The sequence below is a fragment of the Silene latifolia genome, chromosome 9 (genome assembly GCF_048544455.1).
Source record: "Silene latifolia isolate original U9 population chromosome 9, ASM4854445v1, whole genome shotgun sequence".
In the NCBI taxonomy this organism is placed as follows: domain Eukaryota; kingdom Viridiplantae; phylum Streptophyta; class Magnoliopsida; order Caryophyllales; family Caryophyllaceae; genus Silene; species Silene latifolia.
Window position 1 is genome coordinate 172,631,133 of NC_133534.1, and position 15,713 is coordinate 172,646,845.

The window sequence follows — 15,713 nt, forward strand, 5'->3', positions numbered from 1 at the left end:
GCTGCGCCTCTTCGTAAGGCTGTCGCAGTTCCTGCTTCCTTTCTTCTTCCTTCGTCTTTTGATAATTCGATTGTTTTGTTTTGTCTTCAATTGTTCTTTGTTTCTTTAACACGATAATTTTAAGTATAATAGTTTTGACATGTAAGTAATTCATTATTAATTAATTCATCATTAAATCCCGACTTAAATCCCTTATAACCAATATTTGCGGGTTTTTCGTCGTTAAAATCAATCCGGGTTGTAGAGATTCGATTCTTTCATATTGAGTTTCTGGAATTCGTCCTTTGATAAATTCTTACCTGTTTATTATCATATTCATCATTAGTCCATCATTAATTCATCATATTTAACCTAATTAGTTTGTTCAATTCATTAATTAACCCTTTTTTTCTTGTAATAATTCGTTCTAATTCCGTTTCATCCATGTTTATTGTTTTTATGACCTTATTCACATGTAATTAATGTATTAAATCACTTTCATCCGAGTCGAATATCATAATCAATCATTAAATTCACCCACGAATATTAACGATTTGCAGTTCCGGCTTCACAGCCACAACTCAGGCCTTGAACAGACGCGAAGAATCGCCGCGCTCTTCCGTAGGGCGCAGCTTCGATGCGCTGTTCCAGGTTGACTTCTGTCTCTGAACTTCCGTTCTGCCTTGACCTAGTTTAATTAATTACGTATGTAATTTACTATTATTCGTATTATCTCCTAACTCTTGTTCGTTAATTTATTTATTCATTCTTTCTCAAATTATCCGTTTTAGATGTATTTTCGACATAAATCAATTAATCCATTGTAATTATTGTAATTTTCATCATTGTAGTTTTCTTTATTGTAATTTTCTTTATATTTCTTGTATCATTTGAATGCCTTCACATGTAATTGAACCTAAATTCCTACTTCGACCAAATTGTTTGCTAAATTACGTGTTTACCGACTTAGTCTAATTCTCACATGTTAGGATTAAAACTTGGATGTTGCATTGCATGCATATAATCGACGATATATCGAGTACGAATAACTTCCCTAATCATTAGTAGAGGCCGCTATCGAGGCGGGCGGGATTAGGTGTTCGATCAAAAGAGCTTCCTAATACGTACCCTCGCCCCTTACTCCAGATCTCTGTGAACATCCGTGTTCATTGGCATCCACGAGAGTCATTCTAGACATAGAATGCTAAGGGTAACGAGTTCTTGGTGTTCATGTCACTACTTTGTGTCTTGACATGACACGAGGTATTTGAACAGTTTCCAATTTTCCACAATAAATTGGTGGCGACTCCACAAATGCAAACGCTTGTTCTCTCCTCCCAAGCGCCCCCGTGGGCCCGCGTCCACAGTTTGGCGACTCCGCTGGGGATAATACACTTACGTGTAGCCAAGGGTGAAATTTGAACAAGGTTAGGGAATAGTTTGTACAAGACAATTGTCGGTTTTCATAACTCGATCTTCCTAGATCGTTTATTCGGCCTTCCTAGGCCCAACCCAACCCATTCGACCAATCATCCCGTCTAAACGGTCCTAATTCTTATTTGGGCCTAAGGATGGATAGCGATTGACGTCATCCATACCATGGTACTTACTCTTGTTTGTATCAAGGACCTTCACTACTTGAGGAAATGGACTAGGAATCGGCCTTACTCTTGTTTGGTACGAGCCTCTCCACAGACATCGGGTTTGATTGTTCGGTATGGCAACCCACCCTTTAAACCAAAACCCTTTTAAATGCACTCAGCATCCCGTTATAATGCTTGTATAAATGTTTCTACCTTACGTGATCACCATTTCTAAACGAAACCATGACGATTTTTGTAAAATCAAAATCCTTTTAAAATGAAAATTTCGAAAAAGGCCAATGATTAGCGCAAAACCGAGTCAAAACTCTGTCCATTTGTCAAGTCAAATTTCGGGCCCAAGCCCATTTCAAAACCTCACTTCGAGTCCACTCCTACAACTACACTAAAGTTGACTAGGACCAACATTTTTCAAACTTCGTCATTTCTTCAAAGCTCACTCAACACAAGTGGTACACACCCACTTCACGAGTCAAAACATTTCTTTCTTAGTAAGTGTGTTAGAATGGTCGATCTTGTTTTGATTCATCGTCGATCTCTTATCCAGTTTCCAAGATGCCTGAAACAAGCGACGTGAACTTCAATCAACTCCAAGATGGTAATGATCGAATCCTAACCTCGCTAGCTTAGCTCCAAGTTACTCAAGACCAAGTGTATGATCGCCTTGACACCATCGAGGGCCGGATCTATACCGTATAAACGAGGTTTCCTCCTCGAGAAAGTGAAATCGTTGATGACTTCGTGAATGGCTTCGGGGACGAAAACCCTCCCATAGGTATGACTGCAGCTGAGAAACGACTCCAATACTTAGAGGAGCAATTGATGTATCTTAAAGGGGATGACATTTATAGGGAGAATAATCGCAAGTATGAGGCCGTGAGTTCCAAGTTGCCAACCAACTTCAACATGACGGATATCCCTAAATTCAAGGGGCATGAAAACCCTTTGAACCACATCCGTGCCTTCAAGGATTACATGTCTATCAAAGGCATCAAACCCGAGATGTTTTTAAGGATCTTTGCTTCATCTCTTGACACCATCCCAAAGAAATGGTTATACTCTCTAGAACATAAGAAGATCGCTACTTGGGAAGACGCCGCGATTGAGTTTGCTAAGCAATATGCGGATAATGCTGAGATCCAAGTTAACATGCGCACTTTAGAGGTTCTTACCCAAAATGACAAAGAAGGTTTCACCGACTTCCTAAGTAGGTGGAGGAAGTCTAGTACCCAACTAGTTGAACGCCCAGATGAGGCTACCCTTATGGAGAAATTCGTGGACAACCTAAAGCCCATCTATGCAAATCATTTGAGATACCAAAACATCAAAACCTTCAAAGACTTAACCGTACTAGGAACGAGGATCGAAGATGACATCCGCAAAGGACTCTTGTCCAAAACGGTAGGCCGAGGATATCAAGGCTCAACAAGTCGTTCTTATGGCTCCACTAGCAAGACCGATGAAGTTAACCTCCTCGAGCCATCCAAGAAGAGTATCCCACTAAGGAAATTTAAAAATCTTGGGGACACTTACTCCAATGCTCTAAAAAGGTTAATGAAACAAGGCAAACTCCAACCCATAGGACCTACGCCCGAACCTGAAAAGAAATCCAAGTTCTGGGACGAGAACTCATACTGCGAATATCATAGGGGTAAGGGGCATGACACAGAAAAATGCTACAAATTGAAGAATGTGCTTCAAGACATGATTGAGGATGGTCGACTACCAATACCACCGGGAGGTAAGCCCAACAGCACTCAGAATCCTCTTGGAATTCTAGTGATCACAAGTGAAGAATCTACCTTAGATTGTTCACACCTCATTTCCCCAGTCGAAGATGAGATCCACGCGATCGAGAATGAAGGGTTCTACTCTACCATCTCCCCTACCATTACCGACTTCATCGCATGGGCAAGGAGTGTGGACAGGCAAGTTTCGGAATTGGAAAATGTGGTGACAACTTTACATGACCCCAATGCAACACCTAAAGAACATGCGCCACTAATTTTCTCCCAAAATGCTACTATGCAAGAAATAGTCGTCGTGGTTGATAAACTAGTCGACCAAATCACATAATTAGAGGACGAGATCATGAGAATGAGGGAACTAGCTACAGTCAATGGAGTATGGGCCGATGATGATGAAGACGAGTATCTCATTGAACACTCCCTAATCAAGGAAATAGTCCAAAATGGTGAAGGCCAAGATGTGGACCACCTAACTCGTTCGGGGCGTCCATATCAAAGCACTACTCAAAATGGTCTAACCAGCGTTATCACACCAAATGATAACGAAGATGACTCTATTGATCATTTGTTAAAGCAATTACAGAAGATAAAGGCTGATCTTTCAGTCAGGCAACTAGTAGCAAGCTCATTCCCACATCGCCAAGCTTTACTACAAGCTTTGGCCAAACTAAATGTAGCACATAACTCCACACCCGACGATGTAGTCAACTTGGTCTTCCAAGAATCACCGAAGCTAAGTAATCCTATTACTTTCTCAGATGAATATTTGCCACCCTTTGGCGCTAGTCATAACTTGGCTCTTTACATCATTGTCATTTGCTTAAAGAAGAATGTGCCAATGACCTTGGTGGATGATGGCTCCGCGGTCAACGTCATACCCCTGAAAACGGCATAAAAACTAGGCATGAAAGATTCGGATTGGACCCCTACCAATCAAGGTGTTCGCGCATATGATGGTACACGGCGAAAGGTAGTAGGGCTCGTTAACCTAACCATAGCCATAGGGCCAATTGAGCGAAAGGTTAACTTCCAAATAGTGGACATTGAAGCTTCCTTCAACATACTTCTGGGAAGACCTTGGATTCACGCTTCCAAAGCGGTAACATCCACCCTTCACCAAAAGATCAAAATCCCACTAAATGGCAAAGTGGTGACGATCACTTCGTCGCCCATCAAGGCAATAATCGAAAAGAAGTCAAATAATCAAGTCTTTGTGGATCCAGTATATGAACTTGGGGCCTTTCAAAGCATAAGTGTCATAGAAAGTTAGTTGGCACCCCTATACTACGATCCCTACTCCAACTTGTTGGTCAACCACATACTCAAATCCCAGGGATACTTCCCGGGAATGCCTTGGAACCCTGCCCGAAGAAACACCTTCGCACCCTACAAGGAAGGCAACTAAAAAAGAATACCACTTGGACTAGGATACAAACCCACTAAAGAGGAAGTTCTCGAGATGCTCGCTCAAGCTCAAAGCCGTAAGCACATAGGAGTCCAAATGCGACCATACTTCCCTACCCTAAGTGGATACTTTGTTAGGGAAGGAAGTCAGGAACTCTTTCACGGATTTCCCGAACCTTGGCACTACCTCGGAAGGAAGGTAGCCGGAATCGAGATCTTTCACGATTGCTACTTCATTCCTCCAGAAACAGTTTCTATCGTCAAAGCCCGTCAAGCACCTTGCTTAGACGAACAAGCTGTTAGTCTGCTATTTGGAGAAGATCGATTTTGTTAGAGCCGCGCAGGATGAGATCATTACCATGATACTTCAAGATAACCACTTCAACCCTACCGTGTTAATCACAGAAACAAACGCAAACCAGTAGAAAGGATGGAGAAAATCAATCAAGTGGACCAACAATCAAGGAAGACTCTTCAAGCTCACCACTGGAGAAGGAGAGATGTTCAAAGGAGAACCAAAAGACGATGAATTCGAGTCAGAGTCAGAGTCGGAGTATAGAGAAGTCACTAGCGAGTCTCCTCCTGTCGTCACCCCCATTCCCTTTGCTTCTCCTAGCTTAGCCTCAAATAGTAACAGTAGTTCGGGAAATGTCCCAACAACTGTCCCTTTACCGCCTCTGACCACAGATCAGATGGCTTCTTTGTTTCAACTTTTCTCAAAATTTAATATGAATAAATCAGGTTCTGCTTACTCTTTGTGTTATCTTGAATGCAATTCTGTTTACGATGATACTGAGGATGACCCAGACCCAAACTCAATTGAGATACCTCCCTACATAGCCAAGGAAATACTACAAGAGGGGGAAGGGGGACCAGTAATAGAGAACACCGAACCCATCAATGTAGGAACCGAACTAGAACCCCAAGAACTTAGGATAGGGACAACCCTGAGCCCCACCGAAAGGGCCAGTTCATAGACCTCCTACACGAGTTCAAAGACGTTTTTCCTTGGTCCTACAAAGACATGCCAGGGATCGACAGGGATATCGCCGAACATAGAATCCCAATTAAGCCAGGTTGCAAGCCCGTGAAACAAAAGCTTCGTCGAATGAGAACAGAATGGGCTCTCAAGATTAAGGAAGAAGTCGATAAGCAATTCAAAGCCGGGTTCATCAAAGTTTCAGAGTACTCTGACTGGGTAGCCAACATAGTACCCGTACCCAAAAAGGATGGGAGAATCCGTGTTTGTGTTGATTTTAGAGACTTAAACAAAGCAAGTCCTAAAGATGACTTTCCTCTACCACATATCGACATATTGGTGGACAATACCGCAGATCACCGGTTACTATCCTTCATGGATGGGTACGCAGGTTATAACCAAATCAAGATGGCCATAGAAGACATGCATCAGACCGCCTTTGTCACTCAATGGGGAACCTATTGCTATACGGTCATGCCGTTTGGGTTAATCAACGCCGGAGCTACATATCAACGCACCGCAACTACACTCCTACATGACATGATGCACAAAGAAGTCGAGGTATACGTAGACGACATGATTGTCAAGTCCAAGGATAGAGAGGGGCATATTGCGAACCTTCGCAAATTCTTCTCAAGGCTACGAAAGTACAACATGAGGCTCAATCCTCAGAAGTGCGCATTCGGAGTGACATCTGGCAAACTCCTGGGATACGTCGTTAGCCAACAAGGTATAGAAATAGACCCCTCTAAGATCAAAGCTCTGATCGAAATGCCACAACCTCAAACGGAAAAAGAAGTCAGGGGATTCATGGGAAAAGTGCAATATATAAGTCGATTCATATCGAAACTCACCATGATCTGCTAACCTATCTTCAAAAAGCTCAAGAAAACAGATCACACCATGTGGGATGATGACTATCAAAAGGCATTCGACCAAATCAAGGAGATATTAGCTAAACCGCCAGTGCTCATGCCACCTCAACGAGATCAATCTCTTGGTTTGTATCTCACAGTAACCGAAACAGCCATGGGAGCCATGCTAGCTCAAATCGTAGGAAAGGAAGAAAGGGTTATCTACTACCTTAGTAAGAAGTTCTTGGAGTACGAGTGCAAATACTCACAACTCGAAAAGACCTGCCTCGCTCTTGTGTGGGCAACGAAGAAGCTACGCCATTACATGCTTAGCTACTCCGTCAAAATATACTCCAAAATGGATCCAGTCAAATACCTCTTCGAGAAACCCGTCCTCAACGGACGCCTAGCAAGATGGACCTTGATGCTCTCAGAGTTCGATCTCAAATACGTGCCTCTGAAAGTCATAAAAGGGCGCGCCGTTGCCGAATTCTTTGCAGAAAATCCCATCAATGATGCGCAAACAATCGATACTTGGTCATTTCCAGACGAGGATATACTCCAAACCGATGTAGACTCCTGGGACCTTTACTTTGATGGAGCATCAAACTTAAGAGGATTTGGAATAGGAGTGTTGCTCATTTCTCCTGAAGGCGAGCATACACTGATCTCTGTCAAACTCGACTTCGAGGTGACAAATAATGCTGCAGAATACAAAGCCTGTCTCATTGGACTACAAGCGGCAGTGAGCTTAGGAGTTAAAAACCTCCGAGTGCATGGGGATTCGACCCTGATCATCAATCAAGTTACGGGATCTTGGAAAATTCGAAGCGAAAGCCTAGCACCTTATCAAGCCAGAATAGACCAGGTTGCCCAATTCTTTGATCACGTGACCTACCTACACCTACCTCGGGAAGAAAATAAATTTGCAGATGCTCTTGCAAAACTTGCATCTCTGATTAATATGCCAGATGACATGGTGGAAATGCCCTTATGCATTGAACGACGATCAGAGCCAGCTTATGTCCACCAAATCACCGATGAAGAGGAAATCACAGAGGAACCTTGGTTCCAAGCAATCCTAAATTTCAAGCTCAACGGTACCTAGCCACCGGATATGGACAAAAGGGGGTAACGTGCTATATGCCTACTAGCTTCTCAATACGTTCTCATGCAAGGAAAGTTATACAAAAGAACACCTCTTGGTGTAGTCCTACGTTACCTTGATCATTCACAGGCGCGAAAAGTGATGGAAGAAGTTCATGATGGAGAATGCAGTCATCACATGTTTGGGGTATTATTGGACCACAATGGAATCCGATTGCATCAAATACGTAAGACATTGCCACAACTGCCAAATCTTCGGGAATGTACAGCATGTCCCTCCTTCACTACTCTATACAATGACATCTCCTTGGCCATTTTCTGCCTGGGGAATTGATATAATCGGGAAGATAACTCCAGCCGGACAGGAGGTCACTGTTTCATCCTAGTGGCAATTGACTATTTCACCAAATGGGTAGAAGCGGCTTCCTACACTAGTCTCACGGCTAAAAAACATAGCAAAGTTCATACAAAATAACATCATCTGTCGATACGGTTGCCCACATGAGATCATTAGTGATAATGGATCACATTTCCAAGCTAAGACTGAGCAATTACTACCCAAGTACAAAATTAGGCATCACCACTCTTCGCCATATAGACGACAGACTAATGGCGCGGTAGAGGCGGCAAACAAGAACGTTGTCACAATTCTCAAGAAAATGATTGACAACTATCGAGATTATCCAAGCAAAATACCCTTTGCTTTGTGGGTATATCGCACATCTGTTAGGACGCCCACTGGGGCCACCCCTTTCTATTCATGGAAGTTGTACAGCCAGTCGAGTTAGAAATACCATCCTTGCGTATCTTGCTCGAAAGTCAAATCCCGGAAGCCGATTGGAAGAGGGATAGATATGAAGAACTCATCCTCCTGGATGAACGTAGGCTACGCGCATTACATAATGTCGAAACATATCAAGCACGTATCAAACGAGCCTTCAACAAAAGGGTCAAGCCAAGGAACATCAAGGAAGGAGACTTAGTACTCAAGTCGGTTAGAGCTCTTTTACCTGTCGATCCACGAGGAAAATTCAAACCTAATTGGGCTGGGTCATTTCTAGTCAAGTCCATACTTCCAGGGGGTGCGGTTAGAATCACAGACCTAGATGGGAATGAATTTACCAACCCGATAAACCTTGACCAACTAAAGCGGTATTTTGCCTAGAATAGGGACAAAAACGCGCCTCGCGTAACCTCACATGTCGCTCTTGTGGCACTAAATAAACGGCCCCTGGCCAAGCTGAAATAAGCTAATGTCACTCTACTCTTGCATTTTGACAATTTGTCATCCTCATTTCATCAACTAAACTAAATTGCACCTTAAGAGTATGTAAAAAGCTCATGCTTATCTTCTATGTTCATTACAAGCTCTTGCTTAGAACAATTGTTCTTTTACATTTACTCAAACTACGCGTAAGGGTTTGATTTCATTTTTAATGAATACGTAGGCAATCCTTCCCAGGATACAACCCATTAATTTCAAAATGAAAATAGAAGGACATTTGCAGTTGCATTTGGAATTCGACAAGAATAATATATAGAAAATCACAACGGTTTCATAACCAATTAACCTCCTTTATTTCATTCATCTCTAATAATAATAATAATACGTTACATAATAATAATAATGCTAAACAAAAAATAAAATAGGCTAGGATTCTAAAAACCCCACATTCTTATTATAATAATAATAATAAATAATAAAGACTTGGGCTATTCCTCCATTTTCCCTTTGCCCTTGTCATTTTTGTCATATTTCTTGTCCCGACCTCGAGCCGGACGCTCTTGCGCTACTTCGGACCTAATCACCAATGGTCTTTCTCGAGGTCTAGCCTTCCCATTCTTGTTAATCACTTTGTCCACGGCAGGAGAGGTCTTCGGTTTCTTCGAAGGATGAACAACTCGAAACCCGACTTCTTCCTCTCTCTCAGTCAGATGCTTCTCTTTCTCCTTTTCCACCTCGCGCACCTTGTAGTCAACGGGCTCGCGCTTTCTCAATCTCTCACGCTCCTCCGGAGTAGTAGCTTTCCTCCACCGCAGATAGGAGTCCGACACCCACAAGGCACTAACAGAAGAGTTCAAGAACCATACGTTTCTTTGAGCCCATTTAATGGCCCACTCCCTCCGACTCTCAGTAGTAAGCGCCACGGCAGTCTGCGGGACATTGTCAAGCTTTGGGATTGTCTACTTCAATCCAACCTGCCTCATCAGCCTCTCCGGGAAGATGCATACCATGAATTCCAAGCCAGGAATGCGCACAGATCGGGTAGGATCCAAGGAAGATACTCTAGTGACAGATTTGAGATGCCACCATGGTACAATCCATCTAATCAAGGGGCCATCATCACTCTTCAATTTGTTTTCCCAATAATTGCAGACCCGAGTGAAGTCCACCATGTAAAGCCTGGTCCTCATTGTAATCGAGCGAGCATGATAAGAAGGAACATGAACTGGGGGCTCGATCAATCGAAGACGCTCCATAGGCCAGACCTACCAAAAGCGTGTATTAGAAGAAAAAAAAACGAAAAAAAAAAACAAATAAAGAAAAAAAAAACAAATAAAGGAACGAAAAGGAAAAAAAACAAATAAAGGAACGAAAAGGATAAAAAAAAGAAGAAAGAGAAAAGTGTTTTTTTACCTGCAAAATAATGGGACTTCCCAAATAAGGTAGGTCGCGATTGGCTTTCCTGTTATCCAAACCCAATAGGATCTCTCCTAAACATAAACAGGTTGGGCTCCTGCGCACTTCCATTTGCTCAACTAGGCCCAGGAGACGGGGATCACCTCTCAAATCCTCATCAACATGCCCTTGAAGGACATATACATGTAACAAGAAAAATCCGAATGCCCTTCGCCTAGCAACATAAGAGATGGTTGGGTCAGCCTTATTAATGAATCAGTCAATAAAATCCAACATTCGCACTCCTTTCGAGGTCACTAAACGGTCCACCTCAATTCTTGTCAACCCAAGCAAGTATCTAAATTTGTTCTTATACCCTTGTGAAGTAGAAGGAATAGCAGACAAGTGTTCTGAGTCCCACCCACCGATCGCAGCAATTTCTTCAGGAAATGGGCAAATGTCACCTCCGGGGAAGGCAAAAACATGATATTTCGGGTCCCAATAATCAAGACAAGCATCTAGGAATGGTTTGACCACCTTGATAAGCTTCAAACTCAACAATGATCCAAGATAATAAGCACCCATGTCATGTTTCTCCACGTTGGAAAACTCGTTGGTCCACTCTTTTAGACGAATCTCTAATGTATTCATGATGAACGATTATTTTGGGAATTTTATGTAATAAGACGAAGGAAGAGACGGAAGAATTGTATGAATAAAACCTCTAACGACGTTTCTATTTATACTAAAATCTGTTTCCTAAAATCCGCCAGGACGGATACACCGGGGAACAGGCGCAGCACCTGCTGCGCCTCTTAAAAGGGACGCAGCTCCTGCTGCGCCTCTTCCTCAGCAATGTCTCTATGATTTTCCGCGTTGGATCTTTCCTAAATTCCTTGGCAAATAATTTCCTATTCATACGGGTTATTATTTTGGTAAATACGTCAAAATTACCATAGTCCATGTTTCCTAATTCCGCGGGCATGCATTTCGAGGCAATATCAGCATTTTCGTCATTTTAGCACACTTATATATTTCTTTATATTTTTTCTTTTTCAGGGAATCATTTCTCCAATTTAATGTAATTTATTTCAAATATATTTCTTTTTATTATTTCCTTCTTTTTGGGGAATCATCCCACTCCCGTCCTACATTACATTTCTAACTTATAGGTTTCTATTTTTTTTCATTTTTTTAGGGGTAACCCTCCCTACCGTCCGGTCATTTCCGGCAAATTTTTTGCATTTTTGGCATTTTTTTGCACTTTTGAGTCATTCGTTTTGCGCTAATTTAGGCCATATGTATGCATACATGTGCTATGTGAATTTCTATGTAAATTTCAGCAGCATGACGGCGTAATCCGTCATCTACCAAACCTGTTCAAAGCTAACCTGCAGGTACAAGCAACACGACTCAGCAGCAAAGGCACTCAGGACATCATATATACAACCAAAAGAGGGACATGTACAACAAACTGGGGGCTCGAGCCCCAAGCAAAATCTAAAATGTCCAAAATGTAGGTCCTAAAATGTACAAATGTGCGAGATACGGCCAACAACAAACAAACAACAACAAAACTACGGCTGGTCGCCGCCTAACTCCGCAACTCTCGCCTCGAGAGCAGCAACCTCGGCGTCGCGAACCTCGAGCTCCCTCAGCAAACGAGCTGTCTCCTCCCGAGACTGGGCCAGCTCTCGCTCCAGCTCACTCTCCCTCTGCAAACAACAAAAATTGGCTCATGTCAATCATTTCAAGCAATCATAAGAAAAGTTAGAAAGTTCAAAGATGAAGTAGATAAAAGGTTCATACCTGACGACCTCGACCGCCGACAAGTGCCTCGACGACAGTAGCTCGCAGCCGGTTGGCTACCCTCCATAACGCCATAAACCGAGACGGCGCAACCTGCATTTTCAAAAAAAGAGGTTCTCAATAATTGCATAGGTTCAATCAAATGTGTTCTTACACAAAAATCACACAAATTAGAGGCTCACCCTCCGAATCAGATGCTGCCAATCGTCCAAGTCAGCATCTCTCACTGCCACGTCAAAATCACGCAACTCGGAGATCGTCGTCCTCCCGGTCGCGTCAGTGTACTCAAGGGTCTCGGGGTACTCTGGGGGCTCGATGCCCGCCGCCTCAACCTCCTGCAAGATTAGATGATTTCCATTAATCGATGATCTTTCATCGTATTCTCAAAAAAAAAAATCAAAAATGAAAGAGAGTAAATGCTCATCACAACCGGCCAGTACGCCAACCTCTCGTAGAGGAACGCCGAGTAGTCATCACCAGGAAGCAGAAGGGTGTCACCACCAACGCCAGCCAAGTCAGCCTCCCTCTCAGCCTCAGAAGGCTCCGTGAACATTGTCCTAGGAGGATCAATGGGAACCGTCAAGACATCCCGAGAGCACTGACGAGCCAAGCGCTCGCCCAGATACCACACAGGACCCATCGACATCCTCAGCAGCAACCGGCTCGAGCTCCTAGGTCTAAGGACCTCAGCCACAAAAGGAGGAGCGCCAGCGTACTCCGCTCAAGGCCTAGGCACCCACTGGAAAAGACAAACAAGAAATCATTCTTATGATCGGTTAAAAAGTAATAAAGAAGCAAAACGAATATAAGTGAGATGCTCACGCTGTCCAGCTGAAGAGCGTTCACGTCCCGCCGGTAGACACCGTGAGAGGAACGCTTGCTCCTCGTGCGACACATCACCCAATCCCTCACAACGGGATATGCCTTCTCCAGCGGCTCCGGACTCTTGGGCGAGAGGCTCGGAAAGTAAGAGTACACCCACGCCTATGAAGCAAGATAGTAAATAACGATCTTTCGTAGTTCGATAAGGAAAGGAAGTGATTTTAGTCTAAATGAAGGTTCATACCTCCAACAGTAGTCCAGGGCCGACAGCACCAGGAGAAGTCCCCTTCTCCATCAACTCCGGATGAACCATGGCCCTCATGAAGCGGATGAGGACCGCAAAACCAGCAGTGACCCAATCCCAACGTCCTAGGGAGATCAAGTCAGAAAGAAAGGGAAGGAGCTTCGTCGACAACCTCTATCCCTTGTCTCCGAGGTAGAACGAAGACAAGAACTACCAAAGCCACAAGCGGGCCCTCTGCTCAGCTGTACAGGGAAGAGGAGCCATCTCTCACCCGTCAATCACCACCCGCGTCGGGGTCTTCCCCGCAAAGTAGTCTCGGACGTAAGAACTAGGCACCAGACCAGGCACTGCAGCAGCCTTCGGCGCCAAGTTCCAGCCGATCAACCTCCTAGCCTCGGCCGAGTCCACCCTCATGGCAGTCTGCGGCCACTCCACCGCCTCAGTCCCACACGGCAGACCAGAAATCATGCCGTAGTCCTCCAACGTGACTCCCACCTCACCAAAAGGCATGTGAAGGGTGGAAGTCATGTCCCAGAATCGGTCCAAGAAAGCGCGAACCAGACTAAGGTTAGCCCGCAGCTTCCTCTTCGCGATGTCCCTCCAAGCCTGCACCAGGGAGCCGAGCGCCCCCCACTCGATCATGGCTCGCTCCTCTGCCGACAGCCTCTCGTAGCACTCCATCGCCGTCGTGTAGCCCGTGAACGATCTGATGTTCCCAGCCTCCTATTGTGATTTGAAACAAAAGCTATCTTTAGTTTAAATGAAATTGGAAAAGATATAAGCAAATGAAATGAAAGAAGGTGAGTGATGAGTAATGAATTCAAGATTACCAAGCTCTTCACCGTCCTATGGGACAGGTGACCCTCCGCAGCCCAAAGCAAATGCCTGCTGTCCCAGGTCTCAGCCCACGCAGGTGCTCCCCTCAGCTGACGACCACCTCGCCCAACGTTGGCCCGCCTTGGGGCCTCCTTCTCCTCCTCCTCGAGGACCTCGTCCTCAGCAACCTCAGCAGTTGTCCTAACCGCAGTGAAAGCCTCCTCGAGAGCACGAGAAGCATCAACAGCGGTGTCTATGTCCATGGGAGCTCTCCCAGAAGTAGAAGCCTCATCACCTGCAATGTTAAAGTAATTTTTGGCCGCGTCAAGTGACGACGAACCTCGGTTAGGGGATTTTCGAGTTTTAGAAGCCCCGAAGTCGCTCTTTTCTTGCCATCTTTGGCTGTATTCCCACAAACCCGATCACTCCTGTGGTAATTTGGGTTAAGTCGAGCCTAAGTTGAAGCCTAGTCATGGGTTCGAGTCGAAATTTCGGCAGCATTTCGTTATAACGGCGATTATGCCCTAGAAAAGTGTCCTGAAAAAGCCGTCACAAACCAAAATTCTGAGATGGTAGGAAGTTTACCCATCATCCAAGGATTCCAAATATCAAGTTTCATCGCAAATGGGCAATCCTAAGGCCATTTTCGAAGCAATTTACGGTTTAGTTGTGAAACCGTCTCAATTTCACTCTAATGCCCAAAACTCAACGAAAATTCGAAACAAATACATGGTTATGATCCTTATACTACCAATTAGCCATTTACAAGGTCAATTTTACAGGGCAAAATCATTTGGGGGAAAAGCCCCAAATTTTCGACATTTTAGGGTTGAAAACCCTAAATTTTGTCGATCCAATTCGTCCATTATAGAAGATTAATGCAAGAATGATATACATACCTCGATTAGTCATGGCAGATGCAAGCTTTTGGATCAAATTTTGGCGGAAATGGTTGAAATTTGATAGAGAAATTGATGATTTATGTTTCGAAATAATGAAATGAAACCCCTGTTTCATCGCGTTTTTACGCAGGAAAGACACCCCCGGGAATAGACGCAGCAGGCGCTGCGTCTCTTCCAAGAGACGCAGCTCTTGCTACGCCTCTTCCTTAGCTTCCGTTCATACGAATTTTTAAAAATTCGTTATGAGTTCGTTATTTGTGGGCCCATCTTTTGTGCGCCTCTTCCTCGATGCCATTTTATCTTTCTGGTCCGTTTGACGATTATTCTTCGCTCAGACCCGCATTTCTAATCGAACTGCAGACTATCATACATTATTTACTGCTTCCAAGACCTTGCTTGTCACAACGAGCAGGTATTCCCCGACAGGTGTTTCGACACGACTTCATTATATTCCCCCAGCGAGAGTAAGCGGATAGACAATCCCTCTCGAGACATGGAGATAAGTTCCTGATAAGGTTTCCCCAACGAGAGTTCACGACATACAATCGTCCTTCTCAAGTTCTTCCGGAGTTTGTTTGAAGACGACCCAAGCAGATTTCTCCCAGCAGTTCCCGCCTGTGTCCTGCTACTCACGATATTTCTTGTTTACCCACGGAGTGCGTAAAGGTGTCGTTCTCCAAAAAGTTCCCAGACCGGCAGAGTTCTTACACTCGAGCCTTACTTACCCCTTAGTTTGAAATTATATTCGGGCCTCCTTCCCATTGATGCTTTCCTTTAGGATCCCACACCCTAGCACAATCCTTACTTATCTTTTAGGTCTTATCCTTT